At 37.7% G+C, this 13,871-nt stretch overlaps 1 protein-coding gene across 1 annotated transcript in view; it reads right to left on the bottom strand.

Moving 5' to 3' along the window:
* LOC150088255 (intermembrane lipid transfer protein VPS13A-like) overlaps positions 1 to 13,871 on the bottom strand; it is a 3,009,916-nt gene that overhangs the window by 2,780,834 nt on the left and 215,211 nt on the right. The window lies entirely within an intron of this gene.

The following is a 13,871-nucleotide window of genomic DNA, read 5'->3' as shown; positions in this document are numbered from 1 at the left end:
GAGTTGTTGTTGTGTTATTTTGGTTTTTAGGAGCATTAGCAACTAAGGCCATATTGCTGCAGGGATATGCGGTGGTCATTTCCTGACCTTTCCGCATCCTCTGTATTTGGTGGTCACGGGCTCGAACCCCGGTCTAATCAAGAAACGTGTGCTACATACTGCCGCTCCTGCCCACCTGACCACGAAGGCGCCGAGAGAGAGAGAGAGAGAGAGACAGAGAGAGAGAGAGAGAGAGAGAGAGAGAGAGGGTGTGAAGAAATCAGGTGCCAACTCAGCATTCTGATGGATGGTTATAAGAATTTAAAGAGTAGAGTGGATGCCCTTGAAGGAATTAAAATGAGGGCCCATCAATCTCGTGACTACCCAACTCAATGCCAGAACTCACATTTCTGCATCAGACAACATAGTGGCAATTCCCAAGGCAGAATGTTCTGGTCCCATAGGAGACAGTTCAGATGAAGGTATTATTACGTAATACATTTTGGTGCTGCTTAATGGGCATTTTAATAATTCCTCTGAAAATTAATTTGGATTAATATGATATTTGACAAAATTTTAATAAATTCCTTGCAATGAATTTCGTATATGCTCTTGATTTTCTAGTCTTTATTTAACAGGTAAAATTATGGAATTAAATGACAGTAAAATGATTATGCAGCTTCAGGGTTCTGTTCTCACTGCATTCTTCGATACAGTGACAAGAGTTCAATACATAGATATATAGGTGCATGTATACTTGCGTGTACACCAATGCTAGGAGTTTAGTAAATAAATTTGATGAATTTCAGGTATTGCTCAAAACATCAAAGGCAGATATTGTTGGGATATCAGAGACGTGGTGTCACACAGATATAAGGAATGCAGAACTGGAATTTCGGGAATACAACGTCTACAGAAAGGATAGACTGGATAGGAAGGGAGGAGGGGTTATGCTATTAGTTAAGAAATACATAAAATCCAAGGAAGTGAAGCCAGTCGACATCGCTGGACAGTGCAGTGTCGAGTCAGTTTGGTGTGACATAAGCATTGGGAAATCAAAATTGAGAGTAGGAGTGTGCTATACGCCTAATGACTCTGATGAGTATAATAAGAAACTGTACATGGAAATAGAGTGGGACAGTAAATCAGAGAGTCTTATAATGGGAGATTTTAATTTCCCAGATATTGACTGGAATTTGGGAGCTGGTCACTCACACACTAGCAAGGCTTTTGTGGATTTATTGGATGATTGTTTTCTACATCAGCATGTTCAGGAGGCAACTAGAGGGAAGAATACTCTTGATTTGATTATCAGCAGTGATTCTTCATGCATTAAGAATCTGCAGATAAATGAACCACTAGGTGGCAGTGATCACAGTGTGCTGAAGTGGGATTTACTCAAAGAGGTAACTACCATTAGGGGTAAAGGGAAGGGTTATTGCTTTCGTAAAGGTGACTACGATGGACTGAGACAGTACTTAAATTCTATACAGTGGGACCGACTGATGATGTTACCAACAGCAAATGCAAAATGGGAAGCATTCAAAGAACTTATCTTGGAAGCTACTAGGCTATACATACCAACTAAGAAATATTGTTCAAGGTTTAGGCCTAAATGGATGTCAGATGAACTGATGAGGCATATGGCAGAGAAGAAACATGCATGGGATACATACAAATTAACATATGACACAGAAGCCTATGATAGATACAAATTGATCTGTAACCAAGTTACAAAGGAGGTTAGGCAGGCGAAGGCAGATTACGAGAAATCTTTGGCAAGGGATGCAAAGAAAAACAGCAAAGAGTTCTTTACTTATGTAAACTCTAGAAGGAGGGGGATGAATCAGATTGGTCCACTTGATATCGATGGGTCGACTGTTGATGATCCTGCTCAGGTAGCTGACAAGCTCAATGAATATTTTGCATCGACATTCACACATGAGGAGTTATTTAGCGAGGAGAAAGCCAGAGGTGTATTCAACTCTAGCAGTAAGCTAGAGAATCTTGTAATAACTGAGAGTAAAGTGGAGGAGAAATTGTTGAAGATAAACACAAGAAAGGTACCCGGGGTGGATGGGATCTATCCAGTTATATTAAAGGAGGCAGCAAAGGAAGTAAGCAAACCGTTAGCCATAATTATGAGAGCTTACTTGGACTCAGGGGAGGTACCTACAGACTGGAGATGTGCAAATGTCACCCCAATTCACAAAGGAGGATCAAAGGCTGACACAAGTAATTATAGACCTGTGAGTTTCACTTCTGTTCCAGGAAAATTAATGGAGGCACTAGTTAAAGAAGCACTGCAGGATCATTTAGACAAGACTTCAGCTATAGCTCGGACATAGCATGGTTTTGTTAAGGGGAAGTCTTGCCTGACCAATTTGATTGGATACTATGATGCAGTCACAAAGGAACTGGATGCAGGGAATAACTTTGATATTATATACTTGGATCTTAGAAAGGCTTTTGATACTGTTGCACATGGAAGACTGCTGCACAAATTGGAGCAGTGTGGCATTGGAGGCAAATTGCTGCTGTGGATAAAGGGGTGGGTGAGGGGGAGAAGACAGAGAGTGGTAATCAATGGACACTGCTCGTCGTGGACTAATGTTATTTGTGGAGTCCCTCAGGGCTCAGTGTTGGGTCCATTATTGTTTTCTGTATTCATAAATGATATTGATGATGGTATATCAAGCTTAATGTCCAAGTTTGCAGACAATACAAAGGTAGGCAGGGTTGTCAAGGACACTACTGGCACTATGCTGCTGCAACAGGATCTGGAAAGGTTGAGCAGATGGGCTGAGAGGTGGCAAATGAAGTTTAACATTGACAAATGTAAAGTACTACACATGGGAAACAGCAACTCCAGAGCAACGTATCAACTCTGTGGTACTACACTGACAGTGGTAGAGAATAAAAGGGACCTGGGGGTGGTTGTGCAGGCAAATATGAAGTTCTCTGAGCAGTGCAGACGGACTGCAAGAGTAGCTCATGGTGTATTGTCAATGATATATAGGAATTTTTCTAGCAGGGATAAGGAGGTGATTATTCCCTTGTATAAGGCAATGGTCAGGTCACACCTAGAGTACTGTATACAGGTCTGGAGGCCTCATTTCAAGGAGGATGTAGAGCTGCTGAAACAAGTACAGAGAAGGGCAACAAGAGTAGTGAATGGAACAAAGGGGTGCTCTTATGAAGAAAGGCTTAAGTTTTGCAAATTACAGTGTCTGGAGACTAGACACTTGCGAAGTGATCTGATAGAGGTGTATAAAGCTTTGAATGGTTTGAGCATGCTCAATGCTGATGGGATTCTTCCTCTCGCTCAGAATGATCACCTGAGAGGGCATAAATTCAAATTGAGGAAGATGTAGGATAGACGTGCGGAAATTTGCCTTTAGCCAGCGGGTGGTTGGTTGGTGGAACGGACTTCCATCCCTTGTCGTGGAAGTTGATAGCCTAAATAAGTTTAAGGCTCAGCTGGACAGATATTTTGAACGAACAGAGGGGTGAAGTGGAAGTGGTTTTTTTTTTTTTTTTGGCTGATGCTGCATAAGCTTGCCTTCTTGCATCAAATGCCTCTACTAATGCTAATGCTACATTTGCCAACTAATTATGTTTTATCATAACTGATTTTCTAATTGTAAGGCATAATACCACTCCTAGAAAATAAAAATTCATATAATGAATGTAGTTTACTATTTGTGGTTCCTACTGGTATGTGCGGCTGCATTTTAATTTAAAAAATATATGCCTTTTAAAGTAGGAAACAATAAAGAAAACAATTTTAGCTTAGCATTTTTTAATTTCAATTTCAGTAATTTCATATGGTTGCACATATACAGTATTTTTATTAAGAATTTAAACATAACACTAACTACAAAAAATAATAAAACAACATTAAAAAATACTTATGCATTCAGCTCACAAGTTTTAATTTTACATAAATTTTTGTGTTTTAAATGTAGCAAATACTTTGATTAAATTGTCCATATCAATGCTCCGTGAAATATCATTTTCTACAGCAATTATTGCAAGGTCACTTAGTCTTTCTTGAAGCATTGTAGATCTTAAATAATTTTTAATGATCTTTAATTTACAAAAAGATCTTTCACCAGTTGAAACAGAAACTGGAAGAGTCAAAAAAATTCTCATTGCTATCGCAACATTTGGAACTGCATTTATTATATTATTGTTACGTATCATTTTAAGAAACTCTTTTGGATTGTCACTACTGATATTTAATGCTTTTAATGATTTGAGCTCTTCAAAAAGTTATTTGTTGTTTATATTACTTTCACATGTAGAAGTATCTGTCAATTTCATATGTAAATTACTGCAATGCATTTTAAGGTCTTCATCATTTAAATCAGAAACTTTACAAAGAAGTTAAAACATGCATCTATATCTGCTAAGATGTCAAATCCAGTTTGTATTGAATTTATTGCTGTACCTAAAAGTGTAAAATAAAAGTCCACCTTATATTTTAATTTTTGGTCTGTGATTGGGTCATCTGATGACTCATAGTCAAATTGATTTTTTGCACATCTTGTTCTCAAAGCTGCCACTCCAGCAAATATGGTTTCCAAATCCAAATCATTCGATAGCCAGAAAACTTCAAAAATACACTTTCCAGAATATTTGTCAGATCTTTTCATTTCAAAATATTTTATTAAATTGTTCAAGGCTTCTGTACACTCTGCAGTATTTATTTTAGGATTTTGCAACATCTTACTAACAATGTTGACTTTATTTAGAATACCATACGATAATCAATATAACAAATTTAAAAGATGAATCTTTGTGTGGCAAGGGTTTGAACAAGATTTTTAGTATTTATGTTTCTACTTTGGTCAGATATAAATTGTAACAATGTGTCATAATTTTCACCAAGTTGAAATCTTAATGGTGTACCTGCTTTTATTCTACTTTCCCAATGCATATCGCTCACAGAATTTAATGTGAATTTTAGAATATTTTCCATTAATTTCTCCCATCTAAATGAGAAGGAAGAAAAGAAAGTGTATAACTCTTGCATAACATCAAAAAATTGAACAATTTCGAAATTGACTTTTGCTGCATCATTGATTACTAAATTTAAAGTATGAGAACATTGTACAACTATTTGCATCTTTGATAAGTTTTTGAAGGCCAATATATTTTCCACTCATATTGGAACCATTGTCGTAATCTTGACCCCTCATTTTATTTAGTTTTAAGTTATATTTTTGGAATAAATCATTTAATACATAACCCCTTACCTCTTGTGCCATTAATTCGATGAAATCCCAAAAAATGTTCCCTTATTTCTACATTGTCTGAATATACAACAAAACATATGATAAATGTTAATTGTTCAACATGGCTACTGTCAGGGGTACAATCTAGAATAATTATGAAATACTTGCTATTTTTCACTTACCTAATATTTCTTTCCTTATTTTTTCAGCAATTAAAAAATAATTTCATTCTGAAATTTACTTCCCAGATAATGTGGCATACAGCTAATACTTTTTTCAGTATTGGAAAGGTGATCCATTATGTACAGATCAAATTTAGCTAACGTTTCAATTGCTTTCAAAAAATTACCATTATTGGGAATGTACAATTCACTTGAGGATTCACAATTCACTTGTGAATGTACAATTCACAAAATGTAAGAGACTAGCCAGCTAAATATTGAACAACAGCAAAAATTTGTTTCAAAATTTCAGTTCACTGATTTTTCTCTAATACATACAAGCGACATTGTTCTTTATCTACAGTTGTTTGTTTTGTTAACATTGACTTCATTGTAAACTATTTATTGTAATGAGAAATATGAGTACAAGATATTTCATGTTGTTCCAAATTAATACTGGCATGCTTCCAATCAGAAAAGCCAGTTGAACATAATTTTTTTCCAATCGGAAAAGCCAGTTGAAAATTTGCAGTTCCAAATATTTTACAACAAACACAATATATACTGTTTGTTGAAAGTGAATATATTAATAATGTCCTTGTATAATATACACATGAAAATTGTCCTTTTTTCATTTGAAGCAAATTATTCACTTGCTTAGGTCCAATTTCCACCAACATATCAATCCACTTTGTTCACAAAATTTTTGGTCAATGACCAGGATCATTGATGGCTTCTATAGGAATGTTTTCATCCATTGCTTCTGATTTTTCACCTCCATTAGAAGCATAATTTTCTTGCTCCACTATAGGTTGTCCCATTACTTTATCATCATCAGAAATTTGCTCTGATTCATCACCTTTTTCTGCATGTGCAATAGTTGTAGTACATCTGAAATACTTTTAACAAACTTCCTTCTTGTTTTTTTGTTTCTTATTGTTTTTCTGTTCTTTTAGTTAATTAATTATTAATTAATCAAAAGATTATAAGATCTTTTGGTTAATTAGATTCAATTGGTTAACTAATAGAATTTGATTAATTATTATTAATCAAATTACCCATTAATTAATGGGTAATTAATCCAATAAGTTTTTTAACGATTTTAAAAATTAATATTTAATGTATTTTGATCTAAGATATTTGAGCAATTTTAACTAACTCTTTTATTTAATGAGTTAAAAACACTTTCCTTTATTATTTGCACTAATCATAAAATTTTATTACTATTAAATTAATAAAAAGGTTAGCGATAGAAACGTTTGCTAAATGATAATATTCTGCCTTTTCATATGCTGTGTCTATGAGTCTGTTACTTTAGGCCCAACTGAATCCTCCTCTTGCACAAACACATGAATATGTTGTCTGAAACTTGGCGCCACAATCATTTAATACAAATTCTGCACAAAGCATACATGTAACAATCAACACAATCACACATAACATGAAAAACAAAGTAGTTAGGACTCCTATTGATATAAAATATATTCACATAGGCTAGTGCTGGTTTTCAATTTTTATGGTATTTGCCGCCTTTTCGATTTGCTGCCTGGTTGTTGATCATGCATTCCCAATGCTTTTGAGCGGCCCTGGTCAGGGAACTGGAAATACATTTTGCAAGAAAGATAGATGGAATAGGACTAGGTATATCTGGCAGGAAAAAATAGATGATGTTACCAACAGTAAATGCAAAATGGGAAGCATTCAAAGAACTTATCTTGGAAGCTACTAGACTTTACATACCAACTAAGAAATATTTTTCAAGGTTTAGGCCTAAATGGATGTCAGATGAACTGATGAGGCATATGGCAGAGAAGAAACATGCATGGGATACATACAAATTAACACATGACACAGAAGCCTATGATAGATACAAGTTGATATGCAACCAAGTTACAAAGGAGGTTAGGCAGGCGAAGGCAGATTACGAGAAATCTTTGGCAAGGGATGCAAAGAAAAACAGCAAAGAGTTCTTTACTTATGTAAACTCTAGAAGGAAGGGGATGAATCAGATTGGTCCACTTGATATCGATGGGTCAACTGTTGATGATCCTGCTCAGGTAGCTAACGAACTAAATGAATATTTTGCATCAACATTCACACATGAGGAGTTATTTAGCGAGGGGAAAGCCAGAGGTGTATTCAACTCTAGCAGTAAGCTAGAGAATCTTGTAATAACTGAGAGTAAAGTGGAGGAGAAATTGTTGAAGATAAACACAAGAAAGGCACCTGGGGTGGATGGGATCTATCCAGTTATATTAAAGGAGGCAGCAAAGGAAGTAAGCAAACCCTTAGCCATAATTATGAGAGCTTCCTTGGACTCAGGGGAGGTACCCATAGACTGGAGATGTGCAAATGTGACCCCAATTCACAAAGGAGGATCAAAAGCTGACACAAGCAATTATAGACCTGTGAGTTTAACTTCTGTTCCAGGAAAATTAATGTGAGGCACTAGTTAAAGAAGCACTGCAGGATCATTTAGACAAGACTTCAGTTATAGCTCGGACACAGCATGGCTTTGTTAAGGGGAAGTCTTGCCTGACCAATTTTATTGGATACTATGATGCAGTCACAAAGGAACTGGATGCAGGGAATAACTTTGATATTATATACTTGGATCTTAGAAAGGGTTTTGATACTGTTGCACATGGAAGACTACTGCACAAATTGGAGCAGTGTAACATTGGAGGCAAATTGCTGCTGTGAGTAAAGGGGTGGCTGAGGGGGAGAAGACAGAGAGTGGTAATCAATGGACACTGCTCGTCGTGGACTAATGTTATTAGTGGAGTCTCTCAGGGCTCAGTGTTGGGTCCATTATTGTTTTCTGTATTCATAAATGATATTGATGATGGTATATCAAGCTTAATGTCGAAGTTTGCAGACGATACAAAGGTAGGCAGGGTTGTCAAGGGCACTACTGACACTATGCTACTGCAACAGGATCTGGAAAGGTTGAGCAGATGGGCTGAGAGGTGGCAAATGAAGTTTAACATTGACAAATGTAAAGTACTACATATGGGAAACAGCAACCCCAGAGCAATGTATCAACTCTGTGGTACTACACTGACAGTGGTAGAGAATGAAAGGGACCTGGGGATGGTTGTACAGGTAGATATGAAGTTTTCTGAGCAGTGCAGATGGGCTGCAAGAGTAGCTCATGATGTATTGTCGATGATATATAGGAATTTTTCTAGCAGGGATAAGGAGGTGATTATTCCCTTGTATAAGGCAATGGTCAGAACGCACCTAGAGTACAGTATATAGGTCTGGAGGCTTCATTTCAAGAAGGATGTAGAGATGCTGAAACAAGTACAGAGAAGGGCAACAAGATTGGTGAATGGAACAATGGGGTGCTCTTACGAAGAAAGGCTTAAGTTTTGCAAATTACAGTGTCTGGAGACTAGGCACTGGCGAGGTGATTTGATTGAGGTGTATAAAGCCTTGAATGGTTTGAGCATGCTCAATGCTGATGGGATTCTTCCTATTGCTCAGAATAATCACCTGAGAGGGCATAAATTCAAATTGAGGAAAGACAGATGTAGGATAGACATGAGGAAATTTGCCTTTAGCTAGCGGGTGGTTGGTTGGTGGAATAGACTTCCATCCCTTGTCGTGGAAGTTGATAGCCTAAATAAGTTTAAGGCTCAGCTAGACAAGAATTTCAAACGAACAGAGGGGTGAAGTGGAAGTGGTTATTTTTTTTTATTTATTTATTTTTTTTTTTTGGCTGATGCTGCTTAAGCTTGCTTTCTTGCATCAAATGCCTCTACTAATGCTAATGCCACCACAAACCCCACAATATATACAAATTAATCACCTGTCTCCAAACAATATACAAGATCCTGACCAGCTTCATAACTAAGAAGATCGCTTGGAGAGCCAGAACATCATTGTCAAGCGGCAGAAGGGATGAGCAAAGGATGCAAGGAACAACTGTCCATTGTTGCAGCAGTTATGTAGTAAGCCTACAAAAAGCATCATAACCTGTACATAGCCTACACTGACTACCATAAGGCCGTTAATTCTGTTAGCCCCTTTGCTAGCCAATAACGACACTGAAGATATACAAAGTCAATCTAACGCTGATGTACTTCCTAGACGAAACCATGGTGAAATAGTGAACAACTATCAAGGTCGATAACATCACAACCAGATTGATCGCCATCAGAAGAGGAATCTTCCAGCAAAAATACCATGAGCCCACTATGATTCTGTCTAGCAGTCAATCCACTGTCCACCATGCTCAATAACAGCATGTACAGCTATACCGTAAAAGAAGGGAGAAAGAACCTGTATATGCTCTCTCACTTGACGTACATTAGCATTAGCATTAGTAGAGGCATTTGATGCAAGAAAGCAAGCTTATGCAGCATCAGCCAAAAAAAAAAAATAACCACTTCCACTTCACCCCTCTGTTCGTTCGAAATAACTGTGATAGACCTATGATAGATATAAGTTGATCTGTAACCAAGTTACAAAGGAGGTTAGGCAGGCGAAGGCAGATTACGAGAAATCTTTGGCAAGGGATGCAAAGAAAAACAGCAAAGAGTTCTTTACTTATGTAAACTCTAGAAGGAAGGGGATGAATCAGATTGATCCACTAGATATTAGCATTAGCATTAGTAGAGGCATTTGATGCAAGAAAGCAAGCTTATGCAGCATGAGCCAAAAAAAAAAAAATAAATAATAAATAAATAAATAAAAAATAACGCTTCCACTTCACCCCTCTGTTCGTTCGAAATACCTGTCCAGCTGAGCCTTAAACTTATTTAGGCTATCACCTTCCACGACAAGGGATGGAAGTCTATTCCACCAACCAACCACCCGCCGGCTAAAGGCAAATTTCCTCACGTCTATCCTACATCTGTCTTTTCTCAATTTGAATTTATGCCCTCTCAGGTGATTATTCTGAGCAAGAGGGAGAATCCCATCAGCATTGAGCATGCTCAAACCATTCAAGGCTTTATACACCTCAATCAGATCACCTCGCTGGTGCCTAGTCGACAGACACTGTAATTTGCAAAACTTATGCCTTTCTTCGTAAGAGCACCCCTTTGTTCCATTCACTCATCTTGTTGCCCTTCTTTGTACTCGTTCCAGCATCTGTACATCCTTCTTGAAATAAGGCCTCCAGACCTGAATACACTACTCTAGGTGTGGCCTGACCATTGCCTTATACAAGGGAATAATCACCTCCTTATCCCTGCTAGAAAAATTTCTATATATCATCGACAATACACCATGAGCTACTCTTGCAGCCCATCTGCACTGCTCAGAAAACTTCATATCTGCCTGCACAACCACCCCCAGGTCCCTTTCATTCTCTACCATTGTCAGTGTAGTACCGCGGATTTGATACGTTGCTCTGGGGTTGCTGTTTCCCATATGTAGTACTTTACATTTGTCAATGTTAAACTTCATTTGCCACCTCTCAGCCCATCTGCTCAACCATTCCAGATCCTGCTGCAGTAGCATAGTGTCAGTAGTGTTCTTGACAACCCTGCCAACCTTCGTATCGTCTGCAAAATTGGTCATGAAGCTTGATATACCATCATCAATATCATTTATAAATACAGAAAACAATAATGGACCCAATACTGAACCCCGAGGGACTCCACTGATAACATTAGTCCACGATGTGCAGTGTCCATTGATTACCACTCTCTCTCTCTCTCTCTCTCTCTCTCTCTCTCTCTCCTCCCCCTCAATCACCCCTCTATCCATAGCAGCAATTTGCCTCCAATGCCACACTGCTCCAATATGTGCAACAGTATCAAAAGCCTTTCTAAGATCCAAGTATATAATATCAAAGTTATTCCCTGCATCCAGTTCTTTTGGGACTGCATCATAGTATCCAATCAAATTGGTCAGGCAAGACTTCCCCTTAACAAAACCATGCTGTGTCCGAGCTATAACTGAAGTCTTGTCTAGATGATCCTGCAGTGCTTCTCTAACCAGTGCCTCCATTAATTTTCCAGGAACAAAAGTTAAACTAACAGGTCTATAATTACTTGTGTCGCCCTTTGATCCTCCTTTGTGAATTGGGGTCACATTTGTACATCTCCAGTCTATGGGTACTTCCCCTGAGTACAAGGAAGCTCTCATAATAATGGCTAAGGGTTTGCTTACTTCCTTTGCTGCCTCCTTCAATATAACTGGATAGATCCGATCCACCCCAGGTGTCTTTCTTGTATTTATCTTCAACAATTTCTCCTCCACTTTACTCTCAGTTATTACAAGATTCTCTAGCTTACTGCCAGAGTTGAATACAACTCTGGCATTCACCTTGGTGGTTAACTCCTCATGTGTGAATGTCGATGCAAAATATTCATTCAGTTTGTTAGCTACCTGAGCAGGATCATCAACAGTTGCCCCATCGATATCATGTGGACCAATCTCATTCATCCCCTTCCTTCTAGAGTTTACATAAGTAAAGACCACTTTGCTGTTTTTCTTTGCATCCCTTGCCAAAGATTTCTCGTAATATGCCTTTGCCTGCCTAACCTCCTTTGTAACTTGGTTACAGATCAACTTGTATCTATCATAGGCTTCTGGGTCACGTGTTAATTTGTATTTGAAAATTAAATGCACTAGGCATAATCCTTATGGGTTTTGATAATTAACTATATAATATCGGTGTAAATACACCATAGTTAACCCATATATTTGAGCTACGATTATAGCGTAGAAGGCATCGTTTAAATTGTATCTCATAATGTGGTTGCCTTCACAACAAGATAGCTACTATTGAATTACTTCAAATAAATAACGCTTCTCTAGTAGAGAAGACTACTGTTATTTATTTTCAGCGTACCACCACCCAGACGATCGTTTCGAAACTTTTTGGCTTCGTCATCAGTGGGCGGGTAGGTAATACAATATGCCATCTCAGTTGCGAAGTTATATCCACATTATGAGAGATGCCAGAAGGGTGTGGTGGTAATGTATTTGAAAATTAAATGCACTAGGCATAATCCTTATGGGTTTTGATAATTAACTATATAATATCGGTGTAAATACACCATAGTTAACCCATATATTTGAGCTACGATTATAGCGTAGAAGGCATCGTTTAAATTGTATCTCATAATGTGCATTTAATTTTCAAATACATTACCACCACACCCTTCTGGCATCTCTCATAATGTGGATATAACTTCGCAACTGAGATGGCATATTGTATTACCTACCCGCCCACTGATGACGAAGCCAAAAAGCTTCGAAACGATCGTCTGGGTGGTGGTACGCTGAAAATAAATAACTGTAGTCTTCTCTACTAGAGAAGCGTTATTTGTTTGAAGTAATTCAATAGTAGCTATCTTGTTGTGAAGGCAACCACATTATGAGATACAATTTAAACGATGCCTTCTACGCTATAATCGTAGCTCAAATATATGGGTTAACTATGGTGTATTTACACCGATATTATATAGTTAATTATCAAAACCCATAAGGATTATGCCTAGTGCATTTAATTTTCAAATACATTACCACCACACCCTTCTGGCATCTCTCATAATGTGGATATAACTTCGCAACTGAGATGGCATATTGTATTACCTACCCGCCCACTGATGACGAAGCCAAAAAGCTTCGAAACGATCGTCTGGGTGGTGGTACGCTGAAAATAAATAACAGTAGTCTTCTCTACTAGAGAAGCGTTATTTATTTGAAGTAATTCAATAGTAGCTATCTTGTTGTGAAGGCAACCACCTTATGAGATACAATTTAAACGATGCCTTCTACGCTATAATCGTAGCTCAAATATATGGGTTAACTATGGTGTATTTACACAGATATTATATAGTTAATTTGTATGTATCCCTTGCATTTTTCTTCTCTGCCATATGTCTCATTAGTTCATCTGACATCCACTTAGGCCTAAACCTTGAACAATATTTCTTAGTTGGTATGTAAAGCCTAGTAGCTTCCAAGATAAGTTCTTTCAATGCTTCCCATTTTGAATTTGCTGTTGGTAACATCATTAGTTGGTCCCACTGTATAGAATTTAAATACTGTCTCGGTCCATTGTAGTCGGCTTTACGAAAGCAATAACCCTTCCCTTTACCCCTAATGGTAGTTACCTCTTTGAGTAAATCCCACTTCAGCACCCTGTGATCACTGCCACCCAGTGGTTCATTTACCTGCAGATTCTTAATGCATGAAGAATCACTACTGATAATCAAATCAAGAGTATTACTCTCTCTACTTGCCTCCTGAACATGCTGATGTAGAAAACAATCATCCAATAAATCCACAAAAGCCTTGCTAGTGTGTGAGTGACCAGTCCCCAAATTCCAGTCAATATCTGGGAAATTAAAATCCCCCATTATAAGACTCTCTGATTTACTGGCCCACTCTATTTCCCTATACAGTTTCTTATTATACTCATCAGAGTCATTAGGCCTATAGCACACTCCTACTCTCAATTTTGATCTCCCAATGCTCTTGTCACACCAAACTGACTCGACACTGCACTGTCCTGCAATGTCGA

Source organism: Mastigoproctus giganteus, chromosome 3 (assembly GCF_048544385.1).
Source record: "Mastigoproctus giganteus isolate SK-2022 chromosome 3, ASM4854438v1, whole genome shotgun sequence".
Lineage (NCBI taxonomy): Eukaryota > Metazoa > Arthropoda > Arachnida > Uropygi > Thelyphonidae > Mastigoproctus > Mastigoproctus giganteus.
Note: the sequence above shows the minus strand (reverse complement) of the source record. Positions and strands in the feature narration are given on the sequence as shown.